Source organism: Idiotropiscis lumnitzeri, chromosome 5 (assembly GCF_059441095.1).
Source record: "Idiotropiscis lumnitzeri isolate Australia: NSW breed Sydney's pygmy pipehorse chromosome 5, RoL_Ilum_1.0, whole genome shotgun sequence".
In the NCBI taxonomy this organism is placed as follows: Eukaryota; Metazoa; Chordata; class Actinopteri; order Syngnathiformes; family Syngnathidae; genus Idiotropiscis; species Idiotropiscis lumnitzeri.
Window position 1 is genome coordinate 5,583,982 of NC_142395.1, and position 20,364 is coordinate 5,604,345.

The following is a 20,364-nucleotide window of genomic DNA, read 5'->3' on the forward strand; positions in this document are numbered from 1 at the left end:
GACAGGCTGAGAGCACAAAATGCCAACATTCAGCGTCCTCTGCCTTTGGGTGTTGCTACAGTCTCGCCGTGGACGACTCGCAAATGCGTGTGGCAATTTGCAAATGCGTGTCTGGAGACTTGACTGTGGCTCCGGAGCCACACATTGACCAAAAGGGTACCCTCGGAGTCTACAGGTGTAGCAGACATATGACCCGATGCAGTCCGGTTGGGTTGGTGCAGTGAGTGTTTACTAAATAAAAAGTTAATGAATCAATTTTAAAAAATGGTGTTTACTGAATGCAATAAAGGGAAGTATAGTTAATGTGGCAATTAGCAGGTGTGGAGAAGCTTCATTCATTTTTTTTAGCTTCACTGGTTATATCATTGGTTCTTATTTTATTAGTTCCACTTTATTCTTCCATTTATTCCAATTTAATTTAAATAATGTCAAATAAATGGTACATGACCATGGGTGGATAGCAGTGAACGCCCCCCCAAGTTATTGGTGTATATATTGGTGGTACGGGGCTGGTATAATATTAGTGCCCCCATGTGGTCCGAATGTGTAGCTACGGAGCCACACACGTCTCCTGACACGCATTTGCAAATCAGCACACGCATTTGCGAGTCGTCCGCGGCAGGACTGTAGCAAACGTCACCTGTAAGAACACAGCCAATCAAAAGGTCCCGTTTTTACAGGTCGCCCATCTACGGATTTTTGTCCGCATTTAACCATGTGTATGTGCCAACAAATCATTGTACACATTTGCTGATATTTGTCATATATCTGTGACTTCAATCATGCATTGTAGATTGTTGTGACACATTTGTGACTGTGGTTATAGTTTCAGATTCTAGTTACGTATTTTTGGATTGAAGTATTTGCCACAATAAAGACCACATGTATAAAATGCAAAATTTTGGAGGGAATTCTCGCTTACGGCCATACTACCCTGAGAACGCCCGATCTCGTCCGATCTCGGAAGCTAAGCAGGGTCGGGCCTGGTTAGTACTTGGATGGGAGACCGCCTGGGAATACCAGGTGCTGTAAGCTTTTGCACCGCAAAAAATAAATAAATAAAAATAACTTTGACAAATGTAAGCAAGTATGCGAGCTGCTTTTTTATAAATTTCCACATATTCGCCTGACAGGCTGAGAGCACAAAATGCCAACATTCAGCGTCCTCTGCCTTTGGGTGTTGCTACAGTCTCGCCGTGGACGACTCGCAAATGCGTGTGGCAATTTGCAAATGCGTGTCTGGAGACTTGACTGTGGCTCCGGAGCCACACATTGACCAAAAGGGTACCCTCGGAGTCTACAGGTGTAGCAGACATATGACCCGATGCAGTCCGGTTGGGTTGGTGCAGTGAGTGTTTACTAAATAAAAAGTTAATGAATCAATTTTAAAAAATGGTGTTTACTGAATGCAATAAAGGGAAGTATAGTTAATGTCGCAATTAGCAGGTGTGGAGAAGCTTCATTCATTTTTTTTAGCTTCACTGGTTATATCATTGGTTCTTATTTTATTAGTTCCACTTTATTCTTCCATTTATTCCAATTTAATTTAAATAATGTCAAATAAATGGTACATGACCATGGGTGGATAGCAGTGAACGCCCCCCCAAGTTATTGGTGTATATATTGGTGGTACGGGGCTGGTATAATATTAGTGCCCCCATGTGGTCCGAATGTGTAGCTACGGAGCCACACACGTCTCCTGACACGCATTTGCAAATCAGCACACGCATTTGCGAGTCGTCCGCGGCAGGACTGTAGCAAACGTCACCTGTAAGAACACAGCCAATCAAAAGGTCCCGTTTTTACAGGTCGCCCATCTACGGATTTTTGTCCGCATTTAACCATGTGTATGTGCCAACAAATCATTGTACACATTTGCTGATATTTGTCATATATCTGTGACTTCAATCATGCATTGTAGATTGTTGTGACACATTTGTGACTGTGGTTATAGTTTCAGATTCTTGTTACGTATTTTTGGATTGAAGTATTTGCCACAATAAAGACCACATGTATAAAATGCAAAATGTTGGAGGGAATTCTCGCTTACGGCCATACTACCCTGAGAACGCCCGATCTCGTCCGATCTCGGAAGCTAAGCAGGGTCGGGCCTGGTTAGTACTTGGATGGGAGACCGCCTGGGAATACCAGGTGCTGTAAGCTTTTGCACCGCAAAAAATAAATAAATAAAAATAACTTTGACAAATGTAAGCAAGTATGCGAGCTGCTTTTTTATAAATTTCCACATATTCGCCTGACAGGCTGAGAGCACAAAATGCCAACATTCGGCGTCCTCTGCCTTTGGGTGTTGCTACAGTCTCGCCGTGGACGACTCGCAAATGCGTGTGGCAATTTGCAAATGCGTGTCTGGAGACTTGACTGTGGCTCCGGAGCCACACATTGACCAAAAGGGTACCCTCGGAGTCTACAGGTGTAGCAGACATATGACCCGATGCAGTCCGGTTGGGTTGGTGCAGTGAGTGTTTACTAAATAAAAAGTTAATGAATCAATTTTAAAAAATGGTGTTTACTGAATGCAATAAAGGGAAGTATAGTTAATGTGGCAATTAGCAGGTGTGGAGAAGCTTCATTCATTTTTTTTAGCTTCACTGGTTATATCATTGGTTCTTATTTTATTAGTTCCACTTTATTCTTCCATTTATTCCAATTTAATTTAAATAATGTCAAATAAATGGTACATGACCATGGGTGGATAGCAGTGAACGCCCCCCCAAGTTATTGGTGTATATATTGGTGGTACGGGGCTGGTATAATATTAGTGCCCCCATGTGGTCCGAATGTGTAGCTACGGAGCCACACACGTCTCCTGACACGCATTTGCAAATCAGCACACGCATTTGCGAGTCGTCCGCGGCAGGACTGTAGCAAACGTCACCTGTAAGAACACAGCCAATCAAAAGGTCCCGTTTTTACAGGTCGCCCATCTACGGATTTTTGTCCGCATTTAACCATGTGTATGTGCCAACAAATCATTGTACACATTTGCTGATATTTGTCATATATCTGTGACTTCAATCATGCATTGTAGATTGTTGTGACACATTTGTGACTGTGGTTATAGTTTCAGATTCTAGTTACGTATTTTTGGATTGAAGTATTTGCCACAATAAAGACCACATGTATAAAATGCAAAATTTTGGAGGGAATTCTCGCTTACGGCCATACTACCCTGAGAACGCCCGATCTCGTCCGATCTCGGAAGCTAAGCAGGGTCGGGCCTGGTTAGTACTTGGATGGGAGACCGCCTGGGAATACCAGGTGCTGTAAGCTTTTGCACCGCAAAAAATAAATAAATAAAAATAACTTTGACAAATGTAAGCAAGTATGCGAGCTGCTTTTTTATAAATTTCCACATATTCGCCTGACAGGCTGAGAGCACAAAATGCCAACATTCAGCGTCCTCTGCCTTTGGGTGTTGCTACAGTCTCGCCGTGGACGACTCGCAAATGCGTGTGGCAATTTGCAAATGCGTGTCTGGAGACTTGACTGTGGCTCCGGAGCCACACATTGACCAAAAGGGTACCCTCGGAGTCTACAGGTGTAGCAGACATATGACCCGATGCAGTCCGGTTGGGTTGGTGCAGTGAGTGTTTACTAAATAAAAAGTTAATGAATCAATTTTAAAAAATGGTGTTTACTGAATGCAATAAAGGGAAGTATAGTTAATGTCGCAATTAGCAGGTGTGGAGAAGCTTCATTCATTTTTTTTAGCTTCACTGGTTATATCATTGGTTCTTATTTTATTAGTTCCACTTTATTCTTCCATTTATTCCAATTTAATTTAAATAATGTCAAATAAATGGTACATGACCATGGGTGGATAGCAGTGAACGCCCCCCCAAGTTATTGGTGTATATATTGGTGGTACGGGGCTGGTATAATATTAGTGCCCCCATGTGGTCCGAATGTGTAGCTACGGAGCCACACACGTCTCCTGACACGCATTTGCAAATCAGCACACGCATTTGCGAGTCGTCCGCGGCAGGACTGTAGCAAACGTCACCTGTAAGAACACAGCCAATCAAAAGGTCCCGTTTTTACAGGTCGCCCATCTACGGATTTTTGTCCGCATTTAACCATGTGTATGTGCCAACAAATCATTGTACACATTTGCTGATATTTGTCATATATCTGTGACTTCAATCATGCATTGTAGATTGTTGTGACACATTTGTGACTGTGGTTATAGTTTCAGATTCTTGTTACGTATTTTTGGATTGAAGTATTTGCCACAATAAAGACCACATGTATAAAATGCAAAATGTTGGAGGGAATTCTCGCTTACGGCCATACTACCCTGAGAACGCCCGATCTCGTCCGATCTCGGAAGCTAAGCAGGGTCGGGCCTGGTTAGTACTTGGATGGGAGACCGCCTGGGAATACCAGGTGCTGTAAGCTTTTGCACCGCAAAAAATAAATAAATAAAAATAACTTTGACAAATGTAAGCAAGTATGCGAGCTGCTTTTTTATAAATTTCCACATATTCGCCTGACAGGCTGAGAGCACAAAATGCCAACATTCAGCGTCCTCTGCCTTTGGGTGTTGCTACAGTCTCGCCGTGGACGACTCGCAAATGCGTGTGGCAATTTGCAAATGCGTGTCTGGAGACTTGACTGTGGCTCCGGAGCCACACATTGACCAAAAGGGTACCCTCGGAGTCTACAGGTGTAGCAGACATATGACCCGATGCAGTCCGGTTGGGTTGGTGCAGTGAGTGTTTACTAAATAAAAAGTTAATGAATCAATTTTAAAAAATGGTGTTTACTGAATGCAATAAAGGGAAGTATAGTTAATGTCGCAATTAGCAGGTGTGGAGAAGCTTCATTCATTTTTTTTAGCTTCACTGGTTATATCATTGGTTCTTATTTTATTAGTTCCACTTTATTCTTCCATTTATTCCAATTTAATTTAAATAATGTCAAATAAATGGTACATGACCATGGGTGGATAGCAGTGAACGCCCCCCCAAGTTATTGGTGTATATATTGGTGGTACGGGGCTGGTATAATATTAGTGCCCCCATGTGGTCCGAATGTGTAGCTACGGAGCCACACACGTCTCCTGACACGCATTTGCAAATCAGCACACGCATTTGCGAGTCGTCCGCGGCAGGACTGTAGCAAACGTCACCTGTAAGAACACAGCCAATCAAAAGGTCCCGTTTTTACAGGTCGCCCATCTACGGATTTTTGTCCGCATTTAACCATGTGTATGTGCCAACAAATCATTGTACACATTTGCTGATATTTGTCATATATCTGTGACTTCAATCATGCATTGTAGATTGTTGTGACACATTTGTGACTGTGGTTATAGTTTCAGATTCTTGTTACGTATTTTTGGATTGAAGTATTTGCCACAATAAAGACCACATGTATAAAATGCAAAATTTTGGAGGGAATTCTCGCTTACGGCCATACTACCCTGAGAACGCCCGATCTCGTCCGATCTCGGAAGCTAAGCAGGGTCGGGCCTGGTTAGTACTTGGATGGGAGACCGCCTGGGAATACCAGGTGCTGTAAGCTTTTGCACCGCAAAAAATAAATAAATAAAAATAACTTTGACAAATGTAAGCAAGTATGCGAGCTGCTTTTTTATAAATTTCCACATATTCGCCTGACAGGCTGAGAGCACAAAATGCCAACATTCAGCGTCCTCTGCCTTTGGGTGTTGCTACAGTCTCGCCGTGGACGACTCGCAAATGCGTGTGGCAATTTGCAAATGCGTGTCTGGAGACTTGACTGTGGCTCCGGAGCCACACATTGACCAAAAGGGTACCCTCGGAGTCTACAGGTGTAGCAGACATATGACCCGATGCAGTCCGGTTGGGTTGGTGCAGTGAGTGTTTACTAAATAAAAAGTTAATGAATCAATTTTAAAAAATGGTGTTTACTGAATGCAATAAAGGGAAGTATAGTTAATGTCGCAATTAGCAGGTGTGGAGAAGCTTCATTCATTTTTTTTAGCTTCACTGGTTATATCATTGGTTCTTATTTTATTAGTTCCACTTTATTCTTCCATTTATTCCAATTTAATTTAAATAATGTCAAATAAATGGTACATGACCATGGGTGGATAGCAGTGAACGCCCCCCCAAGTTATTGGTGTATATATTGGTGGTACGGGGCTGGTATAATATTAGTGCCCCCATGTGGTCCGAATGTGTAGCTACGGAGCCACACACGTCTCCTGACACGCATTTGCAAATCAGCACACGCATTTGCGAGTCGTCCGCGGCAGGACTGTAGCAAACGTCACCTGTAAGAACACAGCCAATCAAAAGGTCCCGTTTTTACAGGTCGCCCATCTACGGATTTTTGTCCGCATTTAACCATGTGTATGTGCCAACAAATCATTGTACACATTTGCTGATATTTGTCATATATCTGTGACTTCAATCATGCATTGTAGATTGTTGTGACACATTTGTGACTGTGGTTATAGTTTCAGATTCTAGTTACGTATTTTTGGATTGAAGTATTTGCCACAATAAAGACCACATGTATAAAATGCAAAATTTTGGAGGGAATTCTCGCTTACGGCCATACTACCCTGAGAACGCCCGATCTCGTCCGATCTCGGAAGCTAAGCAGGGTCGGGCCTGGTTAGTACTTGGATGGGAGACCGCCTGGGAATACCAGGTGCTGTAAGCTTTTGCACCGCAAAAAATAAATAAATAAAAATAACTTTGACAAATGTAAGCAAGTATGCGAGCTGCTTTTTTATAAATTTCCACATATTCGCCTGACAGGCTGAGAGCACAAAATGCCAACATTCAGCGTCCTCTGCCTTTGGGTGTTGCTACAGTCTCGCCGTGGACGACTCGCAAATGCGTGTGGCAATTTGCAAATGCGTGTCTGGAGACTTGACTGTGGCTCCGGAGCCACACATTGACCAAAAGGGTACCCTCGGAGTCTACAGGTGTAGCAGACATATGACCCGATGCAGTCCGGTTGGGTTGGTGCAGTGAGTGTTTACTAAATAAAAAGTTAATGAATCAATTTTAAAAAATGGTGTTTACTGAATGCAATAAAGGGAAGTATAGTTAATGTCGCAATTAGCAGGTGTGGAGAAGCTTCATTCATTTTTTTTAGCTTCACTGGTTATATCATTGGTTCTTATTTTATTAGTTCCACTTTATTCTTCCATTTATTCCAATTTAATTTAAATAATGTCAAATAAATGGTACATGACCATGGGTGGATAGCAGTGAACGCCCCCCCAAGTTATTGGTGTATATATTGGTGGTACGGGGCTGGTATAATATTAGTGCCCCCATGTGGTCCGAATGTGTAGCTACGGAGCCACACACGTCTCCTGACACGCATTTGCAAATCAGCACACGCATTTGCGAGTCGTCCGCGGCAGGACTGTAGCAAACGTCACCTGTAAGAACACAGCCAATCAAAAGGTCCCGTTTTTACAGGTCGCCCATCTACGGATTTTTGTCCGCATTTAACCATGTGTATGTGCCAACAAATCATTGTACACATTTGCTGATATTTGTCATATATCTGTGACTTCAATCATGCATTGTAGATTGTTGTGACACATTTGTGACTGTGGTTATAGTTTCAGATTCTTGTTACGTATTTTTGGATTGAAGTATTTGCCACAATAAAGACCACATGTATAAAATGCAAAATTTTGGAGGGAATTCTCGCTTACGGCCATACTACCCTGAGAACGCCCGATCTCGTCCGATCTCGGAAGCTAAGCAGGGTCGGGCCTGGTTAGTACTTGGATGGGAGACCGCCTGGGAATACCAGGTGCTGTAAGCTTTTGCACCGCAAAAAATAAATAAATAAAAATAACTTTGACAAATGTAAGCAAGTATGCGAGCTGCTTTTTTATAAATTTCCACATATTCGCCTGACAGGCTGAGAGCACAAAATGCCAACATTCAGCGTCCTCTGCCTTTGGGTGTTGCTACAGTCTCGCCGTGGACGACTCGCAAATGCGTGTGGCAATTTGCAAATGCGTGTCTGGAGACTTGACTGTGGCTCCGGAGCCACACATTGACCAAAAGGGTACCCTCGGAGTCTACAGGTGTAGCAGACATATGACCCGATGCAGTCCGGTTGGGTTGGTGCAGTGAGTGTTTACTAAATAAAAAGTTAATGAATCAATTTTAAAAAATGGTGTTTACTGAATGCAATAAAGGGAAGTATAGTTAATGTCGCAATTAGCAGGTGTGGAGAAGCTTCATTCATTTTTTTTAGCTTCACTGGTTATATCATTGGTTCTTATTTTATTAGTTCCACTTTATTCTTCCATTTATTCCAATTTAATTTAAATAATGTCAAATAAATGGTACATGACCATGGGTGGATAGCAGTGAACGCCCCCCCAAGTTATTGGTGTATATATTGGTGGTACGGGGCTGGTATAATATTAGTGCCCCCATGTGGTCCGAATGTGTAGCTACGGAGCCACACACGTCTCCTGACACGCATTTGCAAATCAGCACACGCATTTGCGAGTCGTCCGCGGCAGGACTGTAGCAAACGTCACCTGTAAGAACACAGCCAATCAAAAGGTCCCGTTTTTACAGGTCGCCCATCTACGGATTTTTGTCCGCATTTAACCATGTGTATGTGCCAACAAATCATTGTACACATTTGCTGATATTTGTCATATATCTGTGACTTCAATCATGCATTGTAGATTGTTGTGACACATTTGTGACTGTGGTTATAGTTTCAGATTCTTGTTACGTATTTTTGGATTGAAGTATTTGCCACAATAAAGACCACATGTATAAAATGCAAAATTTTGGAGGGAATTCTCGCTTACGGCCATACTACCCTGAGAACGCCCGATCTCGTCCGATCTCGGAAGCTAAGCAGGGTCGGGCCTGGTTAGTACTTGGATGGGAGACCGCCTGGGAATACCAGGTGCTGTAAGCTTTTGCACCGCAAAAAATAAATAAATAAAAATAACTTTGACAAATGTAAGCAAGTATGCGAGCTGCTTTTTTATAAATTTCCACATATTCGCCTGACAGGCTGAGAGCACAAAATGCCAACATTCAGCGTCCTCTGCCTTTGGGTGTTGCTACAGTCTCGCCGTGGACGACTCGCAAATGCGTGTGGCAATTTGCAAATGCGTGTCTGGAGACTTGACTGTGGCTCCGGAGCCACACATTGACCAAAAGGGTACCCTCGGAGTCTACAGGTGTAGCAGACATATGACCCGATGCAGTCCGGTTGGGTTGGTGCAGTGAGTGTTTACTAAATAAAAAGTTAATGAATCAATTTTAAAAAATGGTGTTTACTGAATGCAATAAAGGGAAGTATAGTTAATGTCGCAATTAGCAGGTGTGGAGAAGCTTCATTCATTTTTTTTAGCTTCACTGGTTATATCATTGGTTCTTATTTTATTAGTTCCACTTTATTCTTCCATTTATTCCAATTTAATTTAAATAATGTCAAATAAATGGTACATGACCATGGGTGGATAGCAGTGAACGCCCCCCCAAGTTATTGGTGTATATATTGGTGGTACGGGGCTGGTATAATATTAGTGCCCCCATGTGGTCCGAATGTGTAGCTACGGAGCCACACACGTCTCCTGACACGCATTTGCAAATCAGCACACGCATTTGCGAGTCGTCCGCGGCAGGACTGTAGCAAACGTCACCTGTAAGAACACAGCCAATCAAAAGGTCCCGTTTTTACAGGTCGCCCATCTACGGATTTTTGTCCGCATTTAACCATGTGTATGTGCCAACAAATCATTGTACACATTTGCTGATATTTGTCATATATCTGTGACTTCAATCATGCATTGTAGATTGTTGTGACACATTTGTGACTGTGGTTATAGTTTCAGATTCTAGTTACGTATTTTTGGATTGAAGTATTTGCCACAATAAAGACCACATGTATAAAATGCAAAATTTTGGAGGGAATTCTCGCTTACGGCCATACTACCCTGAGAACGCCCGATCTCGTCCGATCTCGGAAGCTAAGCAGGGTCGGGCCTGGTTAGTACTTGGATGGGAGACCGCCTGGGAATACCAGGTGCTGTAAGATTTTGCACCGCAAAAAATAAATAAATAAAAATAACTTTGACAAATGTAAGCAAGTATGCGAGCTGCTTTTTTATAAATTTCCACATATTCGCCTGACAGGCTGAGAGCACAAAATGCCAACATTCAGCGTCCTCTGCCTTTGGGTGTTGCTACAGTCTCGCCGTGGACGACTCGCAAATGCGTGTGGCAATTTGCAAATGCGTGTCTGGAGACTTGACTGTGGCTCCGGAGCCACACATTGACCAAAAGGGTACCCTCGGAGTCTACAGGTGTAGCAGACATATGACCCGATGCAGTCCGGTTGGGTTGGTGCAGTGAGTGTTTACTAAATAAAAAGTTAATGAATCAATTTTAAAAAATGGTGTTTACTGAATGCAATAAAGGGAAGTATAGTTAATGTCGCAATTAGCAGGTGTGGAGAAGCTTCATTCATTTTTTTTAGCTTCACTGGTTATATCATTGGTTCTTATTTTATTAGTTCCACTTTATTCTTCCATTTATTCCAATTTAATTTAAATAATGTCAAATAAATGGTACATGACCATGGGTGGATAGCAGTGAACGCCCCCCCAAGTTATTGGTGTATATATTGGTGGTACGGGGCTGGTATAATATTAGTGCCCCCATGTGGTCCGAATGTGTAGCTACGGAGCCACACACGTCTCCTGACACGCATTTGCAAATCAGCACACGCATTTGCGAGTCGTCCGCGGCAGGACTGTAGCAAACGTCACCTGTAAGAACACAGCCAATCAAAAGGTCCCGTTTTTACAGGTCGCCCATCTACGGATTTTTGTCCGCATTTAACCATGTGTATGTGCCAACAAATCATTGTACACATTTGCTGATATTTGTCATATATCTGTGACTTCAATCATGCATTGTAGATTGTTGTGACACATTTGTGACTGTGGTTATAGTTTCAGATTCTAGTTACGTATTTTTGGATTGAAGTATTTGCCACAATAAAGACCACATGTATAAAATGCAAAATTTTGGAGGGAATTCTCGCTTACGGCCATACTACCCTGAGAACGCCCGATCTCGTCCGATCTCGGAAGCTAAGCAGGGTCGGGCCTGGTTAGTACTTGGATGGGAGACCGCCTGGGAATACCAGGTGCTGTAAGCTTTTGCACCGCAAAAAATAAATAAATAAAAATAACTTTGACAAATGTAAGCAAGTATGCGAGCTGCTTTTTTATAAATTTCCACATATTCGCCTGACAGGCTGAGAGCACAAAATGCCAACATTCAGCGTCCTCTGCCTTTGGGTGTTGCTACAGTCTCGCCGTGGACGACTCGCAAATGCGTGTGGCAATTTGCAAATGCGTGTCTGGAGACTTGACTGTGGCTCCGGAGCCACACATTGACCAAAAGGGTACCCTCGGAGTCTACAGGTGTAGCAGACATATGACCCGATGCAGTCCGGTTGGGTTGGTGCAGTGAGTGTTTACTAAATAAAAAGTTAATGAATCAATTTTAAAAAATGGTGTTTACTGAATGCAATAAAGGGAAGTATAGTTAATGTCGCAATTAGCAGGTGTGGAGAAGCTTCATTCATTTTTTTTAGCTTCACTGGTTATATCATTGGTTCTTATTTTATTAGTTCCACTTTATTCTTCCATTTATTCCAATTTAATTTAAATAATGTCAAATAAATGGTACATGACCATGGGTGGATAGCAGTGAACGCCCCCCCAAGTTATTGGTGTATATATTGGTGGTACGGGGCTGGTATAATATTAGTGCCCCCATGTGGTCCGAATGTGTAGCTACGGAGCCACACACGTCTCCTGACACGCATTTGCAAATCAGCACACGCATTTGCGAGTCGTCCGCGGCAGGACTGTAGCAAACGTCACCTGTAAGAACACAGCCAATCAAAAGGTCCCGTTTTTACAGGTCGCCCATCTACGGATTTTTGTCCGCATTTAACCATGTGTATGTGCCAACAAATCATTGTACACATTTGCTGATATTTGTCATATATCTGTGACTTCAATCATGCATTGTAGATTGTTGTGACACATTTGTGACTGTGGTTATAGTTTCAGATTCTTGTTACGTATTTTTGGATTGAAGTATTTGCCACAATAAAGACCACATGTATAAAATGCAAAATTTTGGAGGGAATTCTCGCTTACGGCCATACTACCCTGAGAACGCCCGATCTCGTCCGATCTCGGAAGCTAAGCAGGGTCGGGCCTGGTTAGTACTTGGATGGGAGACCGCCTGGGAATACCAGGTGCTGTAAGCTTTTGCACCGCAAAAAATAAATAAATAAAAATAACTTTGACAAATGTAAGCAAGTATGCGAGCTGCTTTTTTATAAATTTCCACATATTCGCCTGACAGGCTGAGAGCACAAAATGCCAACATTCAGCGTCCTCTGCCTTTGGGTGTTGCTACAGTCTCGCCGTGGACGACTCGCAAATGCGTGTGGCAATTTGCAAATGCGTGTCTGGAGACTTGACTGTGGCTCCGGAGCCACACATTGACCAAAAGGGTACCCTCGGAGTCTACAGGTGTAGCAGACATATGACCCGATGCAGTCCGGTTGGGTTGGTGCAGTGAGTGTTTACTAAATAAAAAGTTAATGAATCAATTTTAAAAAATGGTGTTTACTGAATGCAATAAAGGGAAGTATAGTTAATGTGGCAATTAGCAGGTGTGGAGAAGCTTCATTCATTTTTTTTAGCTTCACTGGTTATATCATTGGTTCTTATTTTATTAGTTCCACTTTATTCTTCCATTTATTCCAATTTAATTTAAATAATGTCAAATAAATGGTACATGACCATGGGTGGATAGCAGTGAACGCCCCCCCAAGTTATTGGTGTATATATTGGTGGTACGGGGCTGGTATAATATTAGTGCCCCCATGTGGTCCGAATGTGTAGCTACGGAGCCACACACGTCTCCTGACACGCATTTGCAAATCAGCACACGCATTTGCGAGTCGTCCGCGGCAGGACTGTAGCAAACGTCACCTGTAAGAACACAGCCAATCAAAAGGTCCCGTTTTTACAGGTCGCCCATCTACGGATTTTTGTCCGCATTTAACCATGTGTATGTGCCAACAAATCATTGTACACATTTGCTGATATTTGTCATATATCTGTGACTTCAATCATGCATTGTAGATTGTTGTGACACATTTGTGACTGTGGTTATAGTTTCAGATTCTAGTTACGTATTTTTGGATTGAAGTATTTGCCACAATAAAGACCACATGTATAAAATGCAAAATTTTGGAGGGAATTCTCGCTTACGGCCATACTACCCTGAGAACGCCCGATCTCGTCCGATCTCGGAAGCTAAGCAGGGTCGGGCCTGGTTAGTACTTGGATGGGAGACCGCCTGGGAATACCAGGTGCTGTAAGCTTTTGCACCGCAAAAAATAAATAAATAAAAATAACTTTGACAAATGTAAGCAAGTATGCGAGCTGCTTTTTTATAAATTTCCACATATTCGCCTGACAGGCTGAGAGCACAAAATGCCAACATTCGGCGTCCTCTGCCTTTGGGTGTTGCTACAGTCTCGCCGTGGACGACTCGCAAATGCGTGTGGCAATTTGCAAATGCGTGTCTGGAGACTTGACTGTGGCTCCGGAGCCACACATTGACCAAAAGGGTACCCTCGGAGTCTACAGGTGTAGCAGACATATGACCCGATGCAGTCCGGTTGGGTTGGTGCAGTGAGTGTTTACTAAATAAAAAGTTAATGAATCAATTTTAAAAAATGGTGTTTACTGAATGCAATAAAGGGAAGTATAGTTAATGTGGCAATTAGCAGGTGTGGAGAAGCTTCATTCATTTTTTTTAGCTTCACTGGTTATATCATTGGTTCTTATTTTATTAGTTCCACTTTATTCTTCCATTTATTCCAATTTAATTTAAATAATGTCAAATAAATGGTACATGACCATGGGTGGATAGCAGTGAACGCCCCCCCAAGTTATTGGTGTATATATTGGTGGTACGGGGCTGGTATAATATTAGTGCCCCCATGTGGTCCGAATGTGTAGCTACGGAGCCACACACGTCTCCTGACACGCATTTGCAAATCAGCACACGCATTTGCGAGTCGTCCGCGGCAGGACTGTAGCAAACGTCACCTGTAAGAACACAGCCAATCAAAAGGTCCCGTTTTTACAGGTCGCCCATCTACGGATTTTTGTCCGCATTTAACCATGTGTATGTGCCAACAAATCATTGTACACATTTGCTGATATTTGTCATATATCTGTGACTTCAATCATGCATTGTAGATTGTTGTGACACATTTGTGACTGTGGTTATAGTTTCAGATTCTTGTTACGTATTTTTGGATTGAAGTATTTGCCACAATAAAGACCACATGTATAAAATGCAAAATTTTGGAGGGAATTCTCGCTTACGGCCATACTACCCTGAGAACGCCCGATCTCGTCCGATCTCGGAAGCTAAGCAGGGTCGGGCCTGGTTAGTACTTGGATGGGAGACCGCCTGGGAATACCAGGTGCTGTAAGCTTTTGCACCGCAAAAAATAAATAAATAAAAATAACTTTGACAAATGTAAGCAAGTATGCGAGCTGCTTTTTTATAAATTTCCACATATTCGCCTGACAGGCTGAGAGCACAAAATGCCAACATTCAGCGTCCTCTGCCTTTGGGTGTTGCTACAGTCTCGCCGTGGACGACTCGCAAATGCGTGTGGCAATTTGCAAATGCGTGTCTGGAGACTTGACTGTGGCTCCGGAGCCACACATTGACCAAAAGGGTACCCTCGGAGTCTACAGGTGTAGCAGACATATGACCCGATGCAGTCCGGTTGGGTTGGTGCAGTGAGTGTTTACTAAATAAAAAGTTAATGAATCAATTTTAAAAAATGGTGTTTACTGAATGCAATAAAGGGAAGTATAGTTAATGTGGCAATTAGCAGGTGTGGAGAAGCTTCATTCATTTTTTTTAGCTTCACTGGTTATATCATTGGTTCTTATTTTATTAGTTCCACTTTATTCTTCCATTTATTCCAATTTAATTTAAATAATGTCAAATAAATGGTACATGACCATGGGTGGATAGCAGTGAACGCCCCCCCAAGTTATTGGTGTATATATTGGTGGTACGGGGCTGGTATAATATTAGTGCCCCCATGTGGTCCGAATGTGTAGCTACGGAGCCACACACGTCTCCTGACACGCATTTGCAAATCAGCACACGCATTTGCGAGTCGTCCGCGGCAGGACTGTAGCAAACGTCACCTGTAAGAACACAGCCAATCAAAAGGTCCCGTTTTTACAGGTCGCCCATCTACGGATTTTTGTCCGCATTTAACCATGTGTATGTGCCAACAAATCATTGTACACATTTGCTGATATTTGTCATATATCTGTGACTTCAATCATGCATTGTAGATTGTTGTGACACATTTGTGACTGTGGTTATAGTTTCAGATTCTAGTTACGTATTTTTGGATTGAAGTATTTGCCACAATAAAGACCACATGTATAAAATGCAAAATTTTGGAGGGAATTCTCGCTTACGGCCATACTACCCTGAGAACGCCCGATCTCGTCCGATCTCGGAAGCTAAGCAGGGTCGGGCCTGGTTAGTACTTGGATGGGAGACCGCCTGGGAATACCAGGTGCTGTAAGCTTTTGCACCGCAAAAAATAAATAAATAAAAATAACTTTGACAAATGTAAGCAAGTATGCGAGCTGCTTTTTTATAAATTTCCACATATTCGCCTGACAGGCTGAGAGCACAAAATGCCAACATTCGGCGTCCTCTGCCTTTGGGTGTTGCTACAGTCTCGCCGTGGACGACTCGCAAATGCGTGTGGCAATTTGCAAATGCGTGTCTGGAGACTTGACTGTGGCTCCGGAGCCACACATTGACCAAAAGGGTACCCTCGGAGTCTACAGGTGTAGCAGACATATGACCCGATGCAGTCCGGTTGGGTTGGTGCAGTGAGTGTTTACTAAATAAAAAGTTAATGAATCAATTTTAAAAAATGGTGTTTACTGAATGCAATAAAGGGAAGTATAGTTAATGTGGCAATTAGCAGGTGTGGAGAAGCTTCATTCATTTTTTTTAGCTTCACTGGTTATATCATTGGTTCTTATTTTATTAGTTCAACTTTATTCTTCCATTTATTCCAATTTAATTTAAATAATGTCAAATAAATGGTACATGACCATGGGTGGATAGCAGTGAACGCCCCCCCAAGTTATTGGTGTATATATTGGTGGTACGGGGCTGGTATAATATTAGTGCCCCCATGTGGTCCGAATGTGTAGCTACGGAGCCACACACGTCTCCTGACACGCATTTGCAAATCAGCACACGCATTTGCGAGTCGTCCGCGGCAGGACTGTAGCAAACGTCACCTGTAAGAACACAGCCAATCAAAAGGTCCCGTTTTTACAGGTCGCCCATCTACGGATTTTTGTCCGCATTTAACCATGTGTATGTGCCAACAAATCATTGTACACATTTGCTGATATTTGTCATATATCTGTGACTTCAATCATGCATTGTAGATTGTTGTGACACATTTGTGACTGTGGTTATAGTTTCAGATTCTTGTTACGTATTTTTGGATTGAAGTATTTGCCACAATAAAGACCACATGTATAAAATGCAAAATGTTGGAGGGAATTCTCGCTTACGGCCATACTACCCTGAGAACGCCCGATCTCGTCCGATCTCGGAAGCTAAGCAGGGTCGGGCCTGGTTAGTACTTGGATGGGAGACCGCCTGGGAATACCAGGTGCTGTAAGCTTTTGCACCGCAAAAAATAAATAAATAAAAATAACTTTGACAAATGTAAGCAAGTATGCGAGCTGCTTTTTTATAAATTTCCACATATTCGCCTGACAGGCTGAGAGCACAAAATGCCAACATTCAGCGTCCTCTGCCTTTGGGTGTTGCTACAGTCTCGCCGTGGACGACTCGCAAATGCGTGTGGCAATTTGCAAATGCGTGTCTGGAGACTTGACTGTGGCTCCGGAGCCACACATTGACCAAAAGGGTACCCTCGGAGTCTACAGGTGTAGCAGACATATGACCCGATGCAGTCCGGTTGGGTTGGTGCAGTGAGTGTTTACTAAATAAAAAGTTAATGAATCAATTTTAAAAAATGGTGTTTACTGAATGCAATAAAGGGAAGTATAGTTAATGTCGCAATTAGCAGGTGTGGAGAAGCTTCATTCATTTTTTTTAGCTTCACTGGTTATATCATTGGTTCTTATTTTATTAGTTCCACTTTATTCTTCCATTTATTCCAATTTAATTTAAATAATGTCAAATAAATGGTACATGACCATGGGTGGATAGCAGTGAACGCCCCCCCAAGTTATTGGTGTATATATTGGTGGTACGGGGCTGGTATAATATTAGTGCCCCCATGTGGTCCGAATGTGTAGCTACGGAGCCACACACGTCTCCTGACACGCATTTGCAAATCAGCACACGCATTTGCGAGTCGTCCGCGGCAGGACTGTAGCAAACGTCACCTGTAAGAACACAGCCAATCAAAAGGTCCCGTTTTTACAGGTCGCCCATCTACGGATTTTTGTCCGCATTTAACCATGTGTATGTGCCAACAAATCATTGTACACATTTGCTGATATTTGTCATATATCTGTGACTTCAATCATGCATTGTACATTGTTGTGACACATTTGTGACTGTGGTTATAGTTTCAGATTCTTGTTACGTATTTTTGGATTGAAGTATTTGCCACAATAAAGACCACATGTATAAAATGCAAAATTTTGGAGGGAATTCTCGCTTACGGCCATACTACCCTGAGAACGCCCGATCTCGTCCGATCTCGGAAGCTAAGCAGGGTCGCGCCTGGTTAGTACTTGGATGGGAGACCGCCTGGGAATACCAGGTGCTGTAAGCTTTTGCACCGCAAAAAATAAATAAATAAAAATAACTTTGACAAATGTAAGCAAGTATGCGAGCTGCTTTTTTATAAATTTCCACATATTCGCCTGACAGGCTGAGAGCACAAAATGCCAACATTCAGCGTCCTCTGCCTTTGGGTGTTGCTACAGTCTCGCCGTGGACGACTCGCAAATGCGTGTGGCAATTTGCAAATGCGTGTCTGGAGACTTGACTGTGGCTCCGGAGCCACACATTGACCAAAAGGGTACCCTCGGAGTCTACAGGTGTAGCAGACATATGACCCGATGCAGTCCGGTTGGGTTGGTGCAGTGAGTGTTTACTAAATAAAAAGTTAATGAATCAATTTTAAAAAATGGTGTTTACTGAATGCAATAAAGGGAAGTATAGTTAATGTGGCAATTAGCAGGTGTGGAGAAGCTTCATTCATTTTTTTTAGCTTCACTGGTTATATCATTGGTTCTTATTTTATTAGTTCCACTTTATTCTTCCATTTATTCCAATTTAATTTAAATAATGTCAAATAAATGGTACATGACCATGGGTGGATAGCAGTGAACGCCCCCCCAAGTTATTGGTGTATATATTGGTGGTACGGGGCTGGTATAATATTAGTGCCCCCATGTGGTCCGAATGTGTAGCTACGGAGCCACACACGTCTCCTGACACGCATTTGCAAATCAGCACACGCATTTGCGAGTCGTCCGCGGCAGGACTGTAGCAAACGTCACCTGTAAGAACACAGCCAATCAAAAGGTCCCGTTTTTACAGGTCGCCCATCTACGGATTTTTGTCCGCATTTAACCATGTGTATGTGCCAACAAATCATTGTACACATTTGCTGATATTTGTCATATATCTGTGACTTCAATCATGCATTGTAGATTGTTGTGACACATTTGTGACTGTGGTTATAGTTTCAGATTCTAGTTACGTATTTTTGGATTGAAGTATTTGCCACAATAAAGACCACATGTATAAAATGCAAAATTTTGGAGGGAATTCTCGCTTACGGCCATACTACCCTGAGAACGCCCGATCTCGTCCGATCTCGGAAGCTAAGCAGGGTCGGGCCTGGTTAGTACTTGGATGGGAGACCGCCTGGGAATACCAGGTGCTGTAAGCTTTTGCACCGCAAAAAATAAATAAATAAAAATAACTTTGACAAATGTAAGCAAGTATGCGAGCTGCTTTTTTATAAATTTCCACATATTCGCCTGACAGGCTGAGAGCACAAAATGCCAACATTCGGCGTCCTCTGCCTTTGGGTGTTAGAGATAATAGAATTACGCTTTTTTAAATTTTGATGACGTCATAGCCCCGCCTACAGAATTACGCTTTTGTCTCCTTGTCCCCGCCTACAGAATTACGCTTTTGTCCAAAATGGCCGCTATCCCCGCCCCTGTGTTAAAACTATCCAATCTCCAGCCACCTATTTAAAAATATTTACATATTCCCTGCCCTTGAAGGTTTAATACCACGCCTACAGAATTACGCTTTTGTCGAAGTGGGCCCCGCCTACAGAATTACGCTTTTTGTCATTGTGATGACGTTGTGTGTGTGTGTGTGTGTGTGTGTGGGCCAAGCCCCCCTCCCAAACTGTATGCTTCTTATGTTAAAAACAATGTGTTCCCTGCGTGCGTGCGTCCCCAACCCAAACTGTACTTATGTTATTCATATTTTAATATCTGAAGTATATAAAGCATCCAATGCAATGTTCTATTTAAATAAATAAAATTAAATTAAACGAGTGAAATAATATGAGTTGAAAAGAGCAGGCGTTGTTTTTACCTTTGAATAAGATGTTTATTCGGTGGATATAGGTCATCCATATTTAAATATCTGAAGTATATAAAGCAGCCAAGAAATGAGCTATATCTAATTAAATAATGTAGATGAATAAAATTAAATTAAACGAGTGAAATAATATGTTTATTCGGTTGATATTTTCCCTTTTTGCAAACATGTCTGGACATATTCCCAGCGACATAAGTTTAAACATGGTATTGTGCAGGCTTGGGGGGTTGTCCGGGCAAGACGCCGGCCATAGACACCCTCCAAGCCTGCAGCAGCCTCAAGGTGTTTCAAAAGATAGTGAGTGGCGGGCAACTGTCGACATCCGGTCGTCAGACCCCTTGCCTTTTTTGTAAAATCTGCCTAGTCATGTTTGCATGTCTGGACATGTATTTGTTGGCTACATTTGGACAGTCAAACGCCGTCATTTATCCCGCTACGGACGAGAAAATGAAGGGTGATGTCTCCACCGCTCCCGCCCCTCGCACCCTCCTATTTCCCTGTACGTCACAGCCTTCCTACTGCCGGCAGCCCCCATGTTTGTAGTCCTTTTTTGTAGTCCATACGCTGAGTAAAATAGCAACCAGCCTGGTTAAGAAATAGAGTACAGCTA

At 42.6% G+C, this 20,364-nt stretch overlaps 17 non-coding genes across 17 annotated transcripts; all 17 read left to right on the forward strand.

The window, feature by feature from the left end:
* Positions 1-916: 916 nt before the first annotated feature.
* LOC148336479 (5S ribosomal RNA) lies at positions 917-1,035 on the forward strand. The gene has a single exon (XR_015843879.1). It is a non-coding gene; the product is annotated as a 5S ribosomal RNA (ribosomal RNA).
* Positions 1,036-2,044: 1,009 nt separating this feature from the next.
* On the forward strand, positions 2,045-2,163 carry LOC148336480 (5S ribosomal RNA). Its single transcript, XR_015843880.1, has one exon. It is a non-coding gene; the product is annotated as a 5S ribosomal RNA (ribosomal RNA).
* A 1,009-nt stretch (positions 2,164-3,172) lies between these two features.
* On the forward strand, positions 3,173-3,291 carry LOC148336481 (5S ribosomal RNA). Its single transcript, XR_015843881.1, has one exon. It is a non-coding gene; the product is annotated as a 5S ribosomal RNA (ribosomal RNA).
* A 1,009-nt stretch (positions 3,292-4,300) lies between these two features.
* On the forward strand, positions 4,301-4,419 carry LOC148336482 (5S ribosomal RNA). The gene has a single exon (XR_015843882.1). It is a non-coding gene; the product is annotated as a 5S ribosomal RNA (ribosomal RNA).
* Positions 4,420-5,428: 1,009 nt separating this feature from the next.
* Positions 5,429-5,547, forward strand: LOC148336483 (5S ribosomal RNA). The gene has a single exon (XR_015843883.1). It is a non-coding gene; the product is annotated as a 5S ribosomal RNA (ribosomal RNA).
* Positions 5,548-6,556: 1,009 nt separating this feature from the next.
* On the forward strand, positions 6,557-6,675 carry LOC148336484 (5S ribosomal RNA). Its single transcript, XR_015843884.1, has one exon. It is a non-coding gene; the product is annotated as a 5S ribosomal RNA (ribosomal RNA).
* A 1,009-nt stretch (positions 6,676-7,684) lies between these two features.
* LOC148336485 (5S ribosomal RNA) lies at positions 7,685-7,803 on the forward strand. The gene has a single exon (XR_015843885.1). It is a non-coding gene; the product is annotated as a 5S ribosomal RNA (ribosomal RNA).
* Positions 7,804-8,812: 1,009 nt separating this feature from the next.
* Positions 8,813-8,931, forward strand: LOC148336486 (5S ribosomal RNA). Its single transcript, XR_015843886.1, has one exon. It is a non-coding gene; the product is annotated as a 5S ribosomal RNA (ribosomal RNA).
* Positions 8,932-9,940: 1,009 nt separating this feature from the next.
* Positions 9,941-10,059, forward strand: LOC148336487 (5S ribosomal RNA). Its single transcript, XR_015843438.1, has one exon. It is a non-coding gene; the product is annotated as a 5S ribosomal RNA (ribosomal RNA).
* Positions 10,060-11,068: 1,009 nt separating this feature from the next.
* LOC148336488 (5S ribosomal RNA) lies at positions 11,069-11,187 on the forward strand. Its single transcript, XR_015843887.1, has one exon. It is a non-coding gene; the product is annotated as a 5S ribosomal RNA (ribosomal RNA).
* A 1,009-nt stretch (positions 11,188-12,196) lies between these two features.
* LOC148336489 (5S ribosomal RNA) lies at positions 12,197-12,315 on the forward strand. Its single transcript, XR_015843889.1, has one exon. It is a non-coding gene; the product is annotated as a 5S ribosomal RNA (ribosomal RNA).
* Positions 12,316-13,324: 1,009 nt separating this feature from the next.
* LOC148336490 (5S ribosomal RNA) lies at positions 13,325-13,443 on the forward strand. Its single transcript, XR_015843890.1, has one exon. It is a non-coding gene; the product is annotated as a 5S ribosomal RNA (ribosomal RNA).
* Positions 13,444-14,452: 1,009 nt separating this feature from the next.
* LOC148336491 (5S ribosomal RNA) lies at positions 14,453-14,571 on the forward strand. Its single transcript, XR_015843891.1, has one exon. It is a non-coding gene; the product is annotated as a 5S ribosomal RNA (ribosomal RNA).
* Positions 14,572-15,580: 1,009 nt separating this feature from the next.
* On the forward strand, positions 15,581-15,699 carry LOC148336492 (5S ribosomal RNA). The gene has a single exon (XR_015843892.1). It is a non-coding gene; the product is annotated as a 5S ribosomal RNA (ribosomal RNA).
* Positions 15,700-16,708: 1,009 nt separating this feature from the next.
* Positions 16,709-16,827, forward strand: LOC148336493 (5S ribosomal RNA). Its single transcript, XR_015843893.1, has one exon. It is a non-coding gene; the product is annotated as a 5S ribosomal RNA (ribosomal RNA).
* Positions 16,828-17,836: 1,009 nt separating this feature from the next.
* Positions 17,837-17,955, forward strand: LOC148336494 (5S ribosomal RNA). The gene has a single exon (XR_015843481.1). It is a non-coding gene; the product is annotated as a 5S ribosomal RNA (ribosomal RNA).
* A 1,009-nt stretch (positions 17,956-18,964) lies between these two features.
* On the forward strand, positions 18,965-19,083 carry LOC148336495 (5S ribosomal RNA). The gene has a single exon (XR_015843894.1). It is a non-coding gene; the product is annotated as a 5S ribosomal RNA (ribosomal RNA).
* Positions 19,084-20,364: the final 1,281 nt, after the last annotated feature.